We start from the raw sequence: 13,145 nt of genomic DNA on the forward strand, positions 1-13,145 counted from the left end.
TTTTCCACATGGAACTTAAAGTCTATCACAAGCATCCTCATACAACAGGCATAGGGAGCACGGAGATTATTCAGGAACAGAAGAGAGAAGGTAAATTACTCTAGAAGCAAAGAGAAGAATGCTGCTGTTGCCATGGGGATGCTGCTGAAGCACAGGGACCGGAATGATCAAGGACCACAGTGATCAAGGACTGAGTCTCTGGAGCACTCGGAGGAAATTCAGTATGCTCTACAGAGCTTGACTAACACATTGATTTTGCTTTTTATATTTCTGGCCTCCAAAAAAGAAAATAACCTTTGTGGACACAAGTATAATAGCTCATGCCTGCAACCCCAGCACTTGAACAACTGAGAGAGGAGAATCATCAGAAGTTGGAAACCAATCTAGGCGACATAATCATTTCTAGGTTACAGAGTGATATCCAGTCCCAAAGCAAAACGAAACAAAACAAAACAAAACACAACACAACACTAATGGTTCCTGTTTGATTTGCAGGACGCACACCACAATGAACTGTGCTTACCTTTGGCCTTTATGCATGTGGAACATAAGATACATAAAAGAAGGTGCATATAAGTAAAAATACAAATAAATAATATTTTAAAAGGAAGACTTCACTTCTAGTAATTAGAGAAATGTTCAGAGAACTAATGTTCCTAGTTACTTTGAAAAGCTATACTTACAGTTTTTAATTTCACCATGGATCTACAGTTGAGCCTCCCTGTGAAGTGATGCTGATCTCTTCATCAGGAATATACAGTTGAGCTTCCCAGTAAAGTGACGCTGATCTGTTTCACTGAGGATCTACAGTTAAGTCTCCCTGTGAAGTGATGCTGATCTGTTCCCTCTAGATGTACAGTAGAGCCTCTCTATGAAGTGATGCAGATCCGTTTCCCCATGGATCCTACAGTTGAACCTTCCTATAAAGTGATACTGATCTGTTTCACTGTTGATCTATGGTTGAACCTCCCTGTGAAGTGATGCTGACATGTTTCACTGAGGATCTACATTTGAGCCATTCTGTGAAGTGCTCCTGCTCTTTACATCATGGATCAAGAGTAGGGCCTCCTTGTGAAGTGATGCTGATCTGTTTCCCCATGGATACTACAAAGGAACCTACCTGTGAAGTGATGCTGATCTGTTTCACTGTGGATCTACAGTTGAGCTTCACTATATAGAGATGCTGATCTGTTTAACCATGGATCTACAGTTGACCCTCCTTATGAAGTGATGCTGAGCTGTTTCCCCATGTATCTAGTTGAGCCTTCCTGTGATGATGATGTGTTTCACCAAAGATCTACAGTTGAGCATACCTGTGAAGTGATGCTGGTCTCTTTTTAACATGGATCCTACAGTTAGTCTCTCTGTGAAGTGATGCTAATATATTCACCATGGATCTGTAGTTGAGCCTCCCTAAGAAGGGATGTAGCTCTGTTTCCCTGTGGATCCTACAGTCGAGCCACCCTGAGAAGTGATGCTGACCTATTACAACATGGATCTACAGTTAAGGCTCCCCATGAAGTGATGCTGATTTGTTTCCCTGTGGATCCTACATTTGAACCTCCTTGTGAAGTGATGCTGATCTATTGCACCATACATCTACAGTTGAGCCTCCTTTTGAAGTGATGCTGATCTGTTTCCCCATGGATCCTACAGTTGAGCCTCTTGGTGAAGTGATGCTGATGTGTTTCCTCAAGGATCCTACAGTTGAGCCTCCCTATGAACTGATGCTGATCTATTTCACTGTTGATCTATGGTTTAGACTCCCTGTGAAGTGATGCTGATGTGTTTCACCGTAGATCTACAGTTGAGCCTCCTTTTGAAGTGATGCTGATCTGTTTTACTGAGGATCTACATTTGAACCATGCTGCGAAGTGCTGCTCATCTATTGCATCATGGATCAAAAGTGGGACCTTCTTGTGAAGTGATGCTGATCTGTTTCACTGTGGACCTACAGTTGAGCCTCTCTGAGGTGATGCTGATGTGTTTCCCAGTGGATCTTACAATTGAACCTCTGATCTGCTTCTCAGTGGATATACAGGTGAGCCTCACTGTGAAGCAATGCTGATCTGTTTCACCATGGATCTACAGTTGAGCCACCCGGTGAAGTGATGCTGATCTGTTTCTGTATGGATCTACAATTGAGCCTCCCTGTGAAGTGATTCTGATCTGTTTTGCTGTGTATCTACAGTTGAGCCTCACTGTATAGTGATGCTGATCTGTTTCCATGTGGATTTTACAGTTGAGATTCCCTGTGAAGTGATGCTAATCTCTTCACCATGGATCTACAATTGAGCCTCCCTGTGAAGTGATGCTGATATGTTCACTGTGGATCTACTGTCGAACCTCCCTCTGATATGATGCTGATCTATTTCACTGTGGACCTACTGCTGAGCTTCCTTGAGGTGATGTTGATCTGTCTCCCAATGGATCTTACAGTTGAGCCTGAGTGTGAAGTGATGATGATGTGTTTCACCATGCACCCTACAGTTGAGCCTCCCTGTGAAATGATGATGGTATTTTTCAACTTGTATGTACACTTGAGCTTCCCTGTTACCTGATGCTGATCTGTTACCCCATGCATCCTATAGTTCAACCTCCTTGTGAAGTGATGCTGATCTATTGCACAATGGATCTACAGTTGAGTCTCCCATGTGAAGTGATGCTGATCTATTGCACCATGGGTCTATATTCGATCCTCCCTGTGAAGACATGCTGTTCTGTTTTTCTGTGGATCTAGTTGAGCCTCATTGCATAGTGATGTTGATCCAGTTCACTGTGGGTCTAAGGTTGAGTCTCCCTATGAAGAGATGCTGATCTGTTTCCCTGTGGATCTAGTTGAGCCTCACTGCATAGTGATGCTGAGCTGTTTCACTGTGGATCTATATTGGAGCCTCTCTGAGAAGTGAGGCTCATCTATTGCACCATTGATCTACAATTGAGGCTCCCTGTGAAGTGATGCTGAACCGTTCACTGTGGATCTACAGGTAAGCCTTCCTGTGAAGTGATGCTGCTCTATTGCACGATGGATCTTTAGTTGAGCCTCACTAGGAAGTGATGCTGATCTGTTTCCCCGTGGATATACAGTTGAGCCTCACTGTGAAGTGATGTTGATCTTTTTTTTTTTTTTTTTACCATGGATTCTACAGTTGAGCCTTCCTGTGAAGTGTTGCTGATCTCTTCACCATGGATCTACACTTGAGATGTGATGCTGAACTGTTGATTGTTGATTTACAGTTGAGCCTCCCTGTGAAGTAATGCTGGTCCTTTCACCTTGGATCTGCAAGTGAGCCTCCCTCTGAAGTGATGCTGATCTGTTTCACTGTAGATCTAGAGTTGAGCCTCTCTCTGAAGTGATACTGATTTGTTTCACTGTGGATCTACAGTTCAGCCCAGTGTGAAGTGATGCTGATTTGTTTCCCTGTGGATCTATAGTTGATCCTCCCTAGGAAGTGATGCTGATCTGTTTCCCATGGATCCTATAGCTGAACCTGACTGTGAAGGGATGATGGATCTCTACCATGGATCTACAGTTGAGCCTCCCTGAGGTGATGCTGATCTGTTTCCCAATGGATCTTACAGTTCAGCCTCCCTGTGAAGTGATGATGATGTGTTTCCCCATGGATCCTACAGTTCAACATTCTTGTGAAGTCATGTTGATCTACTGAACCATGCATCTACAGCTGAGCCTCACCCTGAAGTGATGCTAATCTCTTCTACCATGGATCCTACAGTTGACCATCCATCCCTGTCAAGTGACGTTGCTCTCCTAAACTTGGATCTACAATTGCGCCTCCCAGTGACATGATGCTGATGTGTTCACTATGGATTTACAGTTGAGCCTCTCTGTGAGGTGATGCTGATCTGATTTACAGTGGATCTACAGTTGAGCTTTCATGTGAAGTTATGCTGATCTGTTCAGCATGGATCTATAGTTGAGCTTAACTATGAAGTGATCCTGGTTCCTGGTGTCTTTTACAGTTGAACCTACAGTTGAGCCTCCCTGTGAAGTCAGGCTGATCTTTGCGCCCTGGATGTAAAATTGAGCCTCACTAGGAAGTGATGCTGATGTTTCCCTGTGGATCTACAGTTGAGCCTCTCTGTGAAGTGATGCTGATATGTTTCCCCGTGGATCTACAGGTGGACCTCCCTGGGAATTGATGCTGACCAATTGCACCATGGATCTACAGTTGAGCCTCACTAGGAAGTGATACTGCTTTGTTTCACCATGGATGTACACTTGCACCTCCCTGGGAAGGAATGCTGATCTGTTTCAGCGTGGATCTACAGTTAGACCTCCCTGTGAAGTGATGCTGATCTAATTCACAGAGAATCTAAGGTTGAGCTTCCTTGTGAAGTGATGCTGTTCTTTTCCTGTTCAACTACAGTTGAGCCTCCCTGTGAAGTGATGTTGATCTTTCTCTGCGTGGATCCCAGGTTTGATTCTCACTTTGAAGGAATGCTGGTCTTTTTCACTATGGTTCTACAGTTGAGCCTCTCTGTGAAGTGATGCTGATCTATTGCCCATTGCATCTATAGTTGGGCCTCACTGTGAAGTGAGGCTAATCTCTTCACTGTTGTTCTACCATTGAGCCTCCCTCTGATGTCATGCTGATCTGTTTCACTGTGGATCTACACTTGAGCCCTGTTAAGTGATGATGATCTCTTGTACCATGGATCTCCAATTGAGCCTCCCTGAGGTGATGTTGATCTGTTTCTCAATGGATTTTACAGTTGAGCCTACCTGTGAAGTGATGCTGATCTCTTTTCTGTTCAACTACAGTTGAGCCTCCCTGTGAAGTGTTGCTGATCAATTGTACAGTGGATCTACAGTTCTTTTACTAGGAAGTGATGGTCTTCTGTTTCTTCATGGATCCTACAGTTGAGCCTCCCTGTGAAGTAATACTGGTCTTTTTCACCATAGATCTACTGTTGACCCTCCCCATGGAGTGATGCTGATCTGTTCAACATGGATCCACAGTTTAGCCTCACTGTGAGGTGATGCTGTTCTGTTTCACTGTGGATCTACAGTTGAGCCACACGGTGAAGTGATGCTGATCCTCCCCCATGGATATATAGTTGAGCCCCAATGTGAAGTGATGCTGATCTCTTCACAGTGGATCTGTAGTTTAGCCTCATTTGAGATGATGCTGGTCTATTTCACCTTGTATATACAGTTGAGCCTCCCTATGAAGTGATATTGGTCTGCTTCACAGTTGATCTAGAGATGAGTCAAGCTGTGAAGAGATGCTGATCTTTTTCCCTGTGGACCTACAGTTGAACTTCCCTATGAAGCAATGCTGATCTGTTTCACCATGGTTCTACAGTTGAGCCTCCCTGTGAAGTGATGCTGATCTTTCTCTGCATTGATCCTAGAGATGAGTCTCACTTTGAAAGGATGCTGGTCTTTTTCACCATGGATCTGCAGTTGAGTGTCCCTGAGAAATGATGCTAATCTATTGCCCATTGTACCTACAGTTGAGCCTCACTGTGAAGTATTGCTGATCTCTTTCCATATGGATCCTACAGTTGAGTCTCCCTGTGAAGGGATGCTGGTCTTTTTCACCATGGATCTACAGTTGAGCCTCCCTGTGAAGTGATACTGATCTATTGCACCATGGACCTACAATTGAGTCTCCCTGTTAAGTGATTCTGACCTATTGCACCATGGATTTACAGTTGAGCCTACCTGAGATGGTGCTGATCTGTTTCACAATGGATCTTATAGTTGAGCCTCCCTTGATGTGATGATGTTTTCCCCTGTGGAACCTACAGTTCAATCTTCCTGTGAAGTGATGCTCTTCTGTTTCACAGTGGATCTTCAGTTGAGCCTCCCTGCTAAGTGGTGATGATCTCTTGCACCATGGATATACATTTGAGCCTCCCTGAGGTGATGCTGATCTGTTTCCCAATGGATTTTACAGCTGAGCCTCCCTGTGAAGTGATGATGATGTATTTCCCAAGCATCCTACAGTTCAACCTCCCAGTGAAGTGATGGTGTTATGTGGCACAGTGGATCTACAATTGAGCCTCCCTATGAAATGATTCTGATCTTTTCACTATGGATCTACAGTTGAGCCTCACTGTGAAGTCATGCTGGTCTCTTTTACTGTGGGTCCTACAGTTGAACCTCCCTGTGAATTGATGTTGCTCTCTTCAGCGTGGGTGATGGTATTTTTTAACTTGTAACTACACTTGAGCTTCACTGTGAAGTGATGTTGATCTGTTTCCCTGTGAAACTTGAGCCTGATTGTGAAGTGATTCTGATCTCTTTTACCTAGGATCCTACAGTTGAGTTTTTCTGTGAAGGGATGCTGAACTGTCAATGTAGATCTACAGTTGAGCCTCCTTGTTTAGAAATGCTGGTCTTTTAAAACATGTATCTACAATTTAGTCTCCCTCTGGCATGATTCGGTTCTTTTTCACTGTGGATCTACAGTCGAGCCTCTCTGAGAAGTGAGACTGATCTATTGCACCATGGATCTACAATTGAGCCTGCCTGTGATGTGTTGCTGATCGTTTTCACTATGGAGCTATAGTTGAGGCTCCTTGAGGTGATCTGTTTCCCAACGGATCTTACAGCTGAGCTTCCCTGTGAAGTGATGCTGATGTTTCCTGTGTATCTACAGGTGAGTGTTCCTGTGAAGCAATGCTGATTTTTTGCACCATGGACCTACAGTTGAGCCTCATTTGGAAGTGATACTGATCTGTTTCCCCATGGATCTACAGTTGAGCCTCCCTGTGAAATGATGCTGATCATTTACTCATAGATACTACAGTGGAGCCTCACTGTGAAGTGATGCTGGTATTTTTTAACATGTATCTACACTTGAGCTTTTCTTTGAAATCTTGTTGATCTTTTTCCATGTGTATCTGTAGTTGAGCCTCATTTGGAAGTGATACTGATCTGTTTCCCCATGGATCTACAGTTGAGCCTCCCTGTGAATTGATGTTGATCTCTTCACCATGAATCTATAATTTAGCCTCATGGAGAAGTGAGGCTGATCTATTGCATCATGGATCTACAGTTGAGCCTCCCTGTGAAGTGATGATGTTTCTCTGTTGAATGTAAAGTTGAGTGTCCCTGTTAAGTGATGCTTATCTCTACACTGTGCATCTACAGTTGAGACTCTCTGAGAAGTGATGCTAATATGATCAATATGGATCTGCAGTTGAGCCTTCTAAAGAAGTTATACCTATTTGTTGCTCCATAAATACTACAGTTGGTCCTCCCTTTGAAATGATGCTCATCTCTTGTACCATGGATCAACAGTTGAGCTTCCATGTGAAGTGATGCTGATCTGTTTCACCATTAATCCTACAGTTGAGCCTTCCTGTGAAGGGAGGATGGTATTTTTCAACTTGTATCTACAATTGAGCTTCACTGTGAAGTGATGTTGTTGTGTTTCCCTGTGGATCTGCAGTTGAGCCTGACTGTGAAGTGATGCTGATTTCACTATGGATCTAAAATTGAGCCTCCCTGTGAAGTGATGCTGATCTGTTTCACCTTGAATCTACAGTTGAGCCTTCCTGAGAAGTGAGGCTGATCTATTGCACCATGGATCTATGGTTGAGTCTTCCAGTAAAGTGATGCTGATATGTTTCCCTGTGAATTCTACAGTTGAGCTTCCCTGTCAGGTGATGCTGATATGTTCCATGTGGATCTAGAGTTGAGCCTCCCTGTTGAGTAATGCTCGTCTTTTTCACCATGAATCTCCAGTTGACCCTCCCTGTGGAGTGATCCTGATCTGCTCAGTGTGGATCTACAGTTGAGCCTCTCTGTGATATGATAATGATCTGCATCACAGTGGATATACAGATGAGCCAAGTTGTGAAGGGATGCAGATCTGTTTCCCAGTGGATCTACATGTGAACCTCCTCTAGAGTGATGTTGATCTAATGTACCATGGATCTACAGTTGAGCCTTCCAAAGAAGTTATGCTGATCTGTTTCCCCATAGATCTAACAGTTGAGCCTCTCTGTGAAATATTGATGATCTATTGCACCATGGATCTACAGTTGAGTCTGTATGTGAAGCGATGCTGATCAGTTTTACTGTGGATCTACAGTTGCGCCACCTTGTGAAGTAATGCTGAACTGTTTCACCTTGGATGTAGAGTTGATCCTCACTGTGAAGTGATGCTGATCACATTACAGTGGATCCAACAATTGAGCATCTCTATGAAGTGATGCTGCCCACTTCAACATGAATCCACAAGAGAACCTTTCTGTGATGTGATGCTGATTTGTTCACTGTGGATCCTTAGTTGAACCTCAATATGACATTATCCTGATATCTTTTAACGTGGATGCTACATTTGAGTCTCCCTGTGAAGGGATCTTGATCTGATTCAATGTGGATCTAGAGTTGAGCTTAGCTGATAAGTGATGCAGGTCTGTTCTCTCTGGATCTACAGTGGAGCCTCTCTGTGAGGTGATGCCAATATATTCACTATGGATCTACAGTTGAGCCACCCAAAGAAGTTATGCTGATCTGATTCCCTATGGATCCTAGAGTTGAGTCTACCTGTGAAATATTGATGATCTATTGAATCATGGATCTACAGTTGAGCCTGAATATGACGTGATGTTTTTCTGTTTCAGAATGTATCTACAGTTGGGCCTCCCTGTGAAGCGATGCTGATCTGTTTCACTGTGGATCTTCAGTTGAACCTCCTTGTGAAGTGGTGCTGATCTGTTTCACTGTGGATCTTCAGTTGAACCTCCTTGTGAAGTGGTGCTGATCTGTTTCACTGTGGATCTACAGTTGAGCCTTCCTGTGAAGTAATGCTTATGTGTTTCCTGTTGGTCCTATTGTTAAGCCTCTGTCAGAATGGAAGATGCTATTTTTCAAGTTTTATTTACACTTGAGCTTTCCTGTGGGGTGATGCTGTTCTATTGCACCATGGATCTACAGTTTATGTTCACTAAGAAGAGATGCTCATCTGTTTCCCCATGGATCTATAATTGAACCTCCCTGTTAAGTGATGCTGGTGTGTTTCCTGTGGATCCTAAATTTGAGCCTCCCTGTGAAGGGGTGATTGTATTTTTCAACTTTTATCTTCACTTGAGCTTCCCTGTGAAGTGATGCTGGTCTATTTCACCATGGATCTATACTTAACCTCACAATGAAGGTATGATGATCTGTTTCTCATGAATCTATATTTGAGCCTCCTTTAGGTTTTTCTCATCTGTTTCCCAGTGGAACTTACAGTTGAGCCTCCCTGTGAAGTTATGCTGATCTATTGTACCATGGATCTACAGTTCAGCCTCACTGTGAAGTGATACTGGTCTCTGTTACAGTGGATCCTACAGTGGAGCATCCCTGTGAAGTGATGCTGCTTTCTTCACCATGGATATACAATTGAGCCTCCCTCTAATGTGAGGCTGATATGTTCACTGTGGATCTACAGTTGAGCATTCCCTGTGAAGTGATCCTGATCTTTTTCACCATTGATCTAGAGTTGAGCCTCACTGTAAAGTAGTGCTGGTCTTTTCCACCCTGAATCTACAGTTGAACCTCCCTGTTAAGTGATGCTGATCTGTTTTCTCTGAATTTCCAGTTGAGCCCCTCTGTGAAGTGATGCGAATATGTTTACTATGGATCTACAGTGGAGCCTCCCAAAGAATTTATGCAGATCTGTTTCCCCATATTTCTTATAGTTGAGCCTCCCTGTAAAATGTTGATGATCTATTATTGCACCATGGATCTACAGTTGAGCCTCATGTGAAGTGATACTGGTCTGTTTCATCATGGATCTACAGTTGAGCCACGCTGTGAAGTAATGCTGATTTTTTTCACCATGGATCTACAGTTGAGTCTACATGAGATGTGATGCTGATCTCTTTTATAGTGGATCCCACAGTTGAGCCTCCCTGTGCCATGATTCTGATCTGTTTCACTCTGGATCTAGAGTTGAGCCTTCCTGTTTAGTGATGCTGCTCTCTTCACTGTAGATCTACAGTTGATCTTCACTGTGAAGTGATACTGATCTTTTCACTGTGGATCTACACTTGAGTCCTCCTGTTAAGTAATGCTGGTCTTTCCCACCACGGATCTGTGTGATTATGATCTGTTTCACAATGAATCTACTGTTGAGCCTTCTTGTGAAGTGATGCTGATCTGTTTCACTATGGATCTAGAGTTGAGCCTTCCTAATAAGTGATGCTGGTCTCTTCATGGTGTATCTACAATTGAGTTTCAGTGTGAAGTGATGCTGATCTCTTCACTGTGAATTTACAGTTGAGCATCCCCGTGAAGTGATCCTAATCTTTTTCACCATGGGTCTTGAGTTGAGCCTCACTGTGACGTAATCATCATCTTTTCCACCCTGAATCTATAGTTGAACTTCACTGTGAAGTGATTCTGACCGGTTTCACCATGGATCTACAGTTGAAACTCACTGTGAAGTGATGCTGATGTCTTTACAGTGGATCCTACAGTTAAGCACCCCTGGGAAGTGGTGTTGTTTTCTTCACCATGGATGTACAATTGAGCCTGCCTGTGATGTGATGCTGATCTGTTCACTGTGGATCTACACTTGAGCTTCAATGTGAAATGATGTTGATCGCTTTTGCCATGGATGTTACAGTTGAGCCTCCCTGTGAATTGCTTCTGATCTGCTTCACTCTGGAGCTATAGTTGAGCCTTCCTGCTTAAGTGATGCTGCTCTCTTTACTGTGTATCTAAAATTAAGCCTCATTGTGAAGTGATGCTGATCTCTTTCACAGTGGATCTAGAGTTGAGCCTCCCTGCGAAGTAATGCTGGTCTTTCCCACCCTGAATCAACAGTTGAAACTCCCTGTGAAATGAAGCTGATCTGTTTCACTATGGATCTACAGTTGAGCCTTCCTATAAAGTGATGCTGATCTGTTTCACCATGGATCTACAGTTGACCCACCCTATGAAGTATGACTGATCTGTTTCACCATGGATCTACAGTTGAGTCTCACTGTGAAGTGATACTGATCTCTTTACAGTGAATCCTACAGTTGAGCATACCTGTGAAGTGATGCTGTTCTCTTCACCATGGATCCTCAATTCAGCTTCCCTGTGATGTGATGTTGATCTGCTCATTGTGGACCTATACTTGAGCCTCAATGTGTAGTGATATTGATCTCTTTTGCCATGGATGGTACAGGTGAGCCTCTCTGTGAAATGATTGTGATCTGTTTCACTGTGGTTATACAGTCAAGCATCCCTGTGAAGTGATGTTGCTCTCTTCACCGTGGATCTACAATTGAGCCTCCCTGTGATGTGCTGCTGATCTTTTCACTGTGGATCTACAGTTGAGCTCAATGTGAAATGATGTTTATCACTTTTGCTGAGGATGGCACAGTTGAGCCTCCCTGTGGAGTGATTCTGATATGTTTCACTGTGGATCTACAATTGAGTGTTCCTGTTAAGTCATGATGCTCTCTTTACTATGGATCTACAATTGTGCTTCACTGTGAAGTGATGCTGATCTGTTTCCCTGTGGATGTAGAGTTGAGCCTTCTTGGGAGGTGATACTGATCTGTTCACTGTGGATCTACAGCTGAGTCTCATTGTGAAGTTATGCTGATTTCTTTTTCCCATGGATGCTACAGTTGAGCCTCCTGTGAAGTGATTGTGATCTGTTTCACTGTGGATCAACAGTTGAGACTACCTATGATGTGATGCTGATCTGTTCACTGTGAACCTACAGTTGAGCATCCCTGTGAAGAGATCCTGATCTCTTTCACCCTGGATCTAGAGTAGAGCCTCACTGTAAAGTAGTGCTGGTCTTTTCCACCCTGAATCTACAGTTGAACCTCCCTGTGAAGTGATTCTGATCTGTTTCCCTGTGAATATACAGTTGAGCCCTGTGTTTATGTTAAATGATGCTGATCTGCTTTCTCTGGATCTACAGTTGAGCCTCTCTGTGAGTTGATGCCAATATGTTCAGTATGGATCTACATTTGAGCCTCCAAAAGAAGTTGTGCTAATCTGTTTCCCATGAATCCTACAGTTGAGCCTCCCTATGAAATGGTGATAATCTATTGCAACATGGATATACAGTTGAGCATGCATGAGACGTGATGCTGATCTGTTTCACCCTGCATTGATACTTGAGTCATGCTGTGAAGTAATGTTTATCTGTTTCACCATGGATCTATAGTTGAGTCTCACTGTGAAGCAATGCTGATACAGTGGATCCTACATTTGAGCATCCCCATGAAGTGATGCTGTTCTCTTCACTGTGGACCTACCATTGAGCCTCATTGTGAAGTGATGCTGATCTGTTTCAATGTGGATCTAGAGTTGAACCTTCCTGTTAAGTGATGCTGATCTGTTTCAATGTGGATCTAGAGTTGAACCTTCCTGTTAAGTGATGCTGATCTGTTTCAATGTGAATCTAGAGTTGAGCCTTCCTGTGAAGTGATGTTGATCTGTTTCTCTGTGGATCTAGAGTTGAGCCTAATGCTGAAGTGATGCTGGATGTGTTTCCTGTTGATCCTATATTTAACCCTCCCTCTGAAGGGATGATGGAATTTTTCAAGCTTTATCTATACTTGAGACTTCCTGTGGGGTGATGCTATTTTATTGCACCATGAATCTACAGTTGACACTCACTAGGAAGCTGTGCTGATCTCCTTTACAGTGGATCCTACTGTTGAGCATCCTTGTGAAGTGATGCTGTGATCTTCACTGTGGATCTATAATTGAGCTTCCCTGTGATGTGCTGCTGATCTGTTCACTACGGATTTACAGTTGAGTCTCCCTGTTAAGTGATGCTGATCTTTTGCACCATGTATCTACATTTGAGCCACTCTGAGGTGATGTTGTTATGTTTCCCAACAGATCTACAGTTGAGCCTCCCATGTGAAGTGATGCTAATCTTTTCACTGTGGATTTACATTTGAGCCTCAGTGTAAAGTGGTGTGATCTATTGCACTATGGATCTGTTGTTGAGTCTCACCATGAAGGGATGATGATGTCCATTAGAGTGGATGCTACAATTGAGATTCCTTGTGAACTGATGCTTCTCTCTTCACCATGGATGTATAAATTGAGCCTCCCTGTGATATGATGCTGATCTCTTTCAACATGGATCTACAGTTTAGGTTCACCGTGAAGTGATTCTGATCTGCTTCATGTTGGATCTACAGTTGAGCTTCCTTGT

This window comes from Rattus rattus, chromosome 14, assembly GCF_011064425.1.
Source record: "Rattus rattus isolate New Zealand chromosome 14, Rrattus_CSIRO_v1, whole genome shotgun sequence".
NCBI lineage: Eukaryota > Metazoa > Chordata > Mammalia > Rodentia > Muridae > Rattus > Rattus rattus.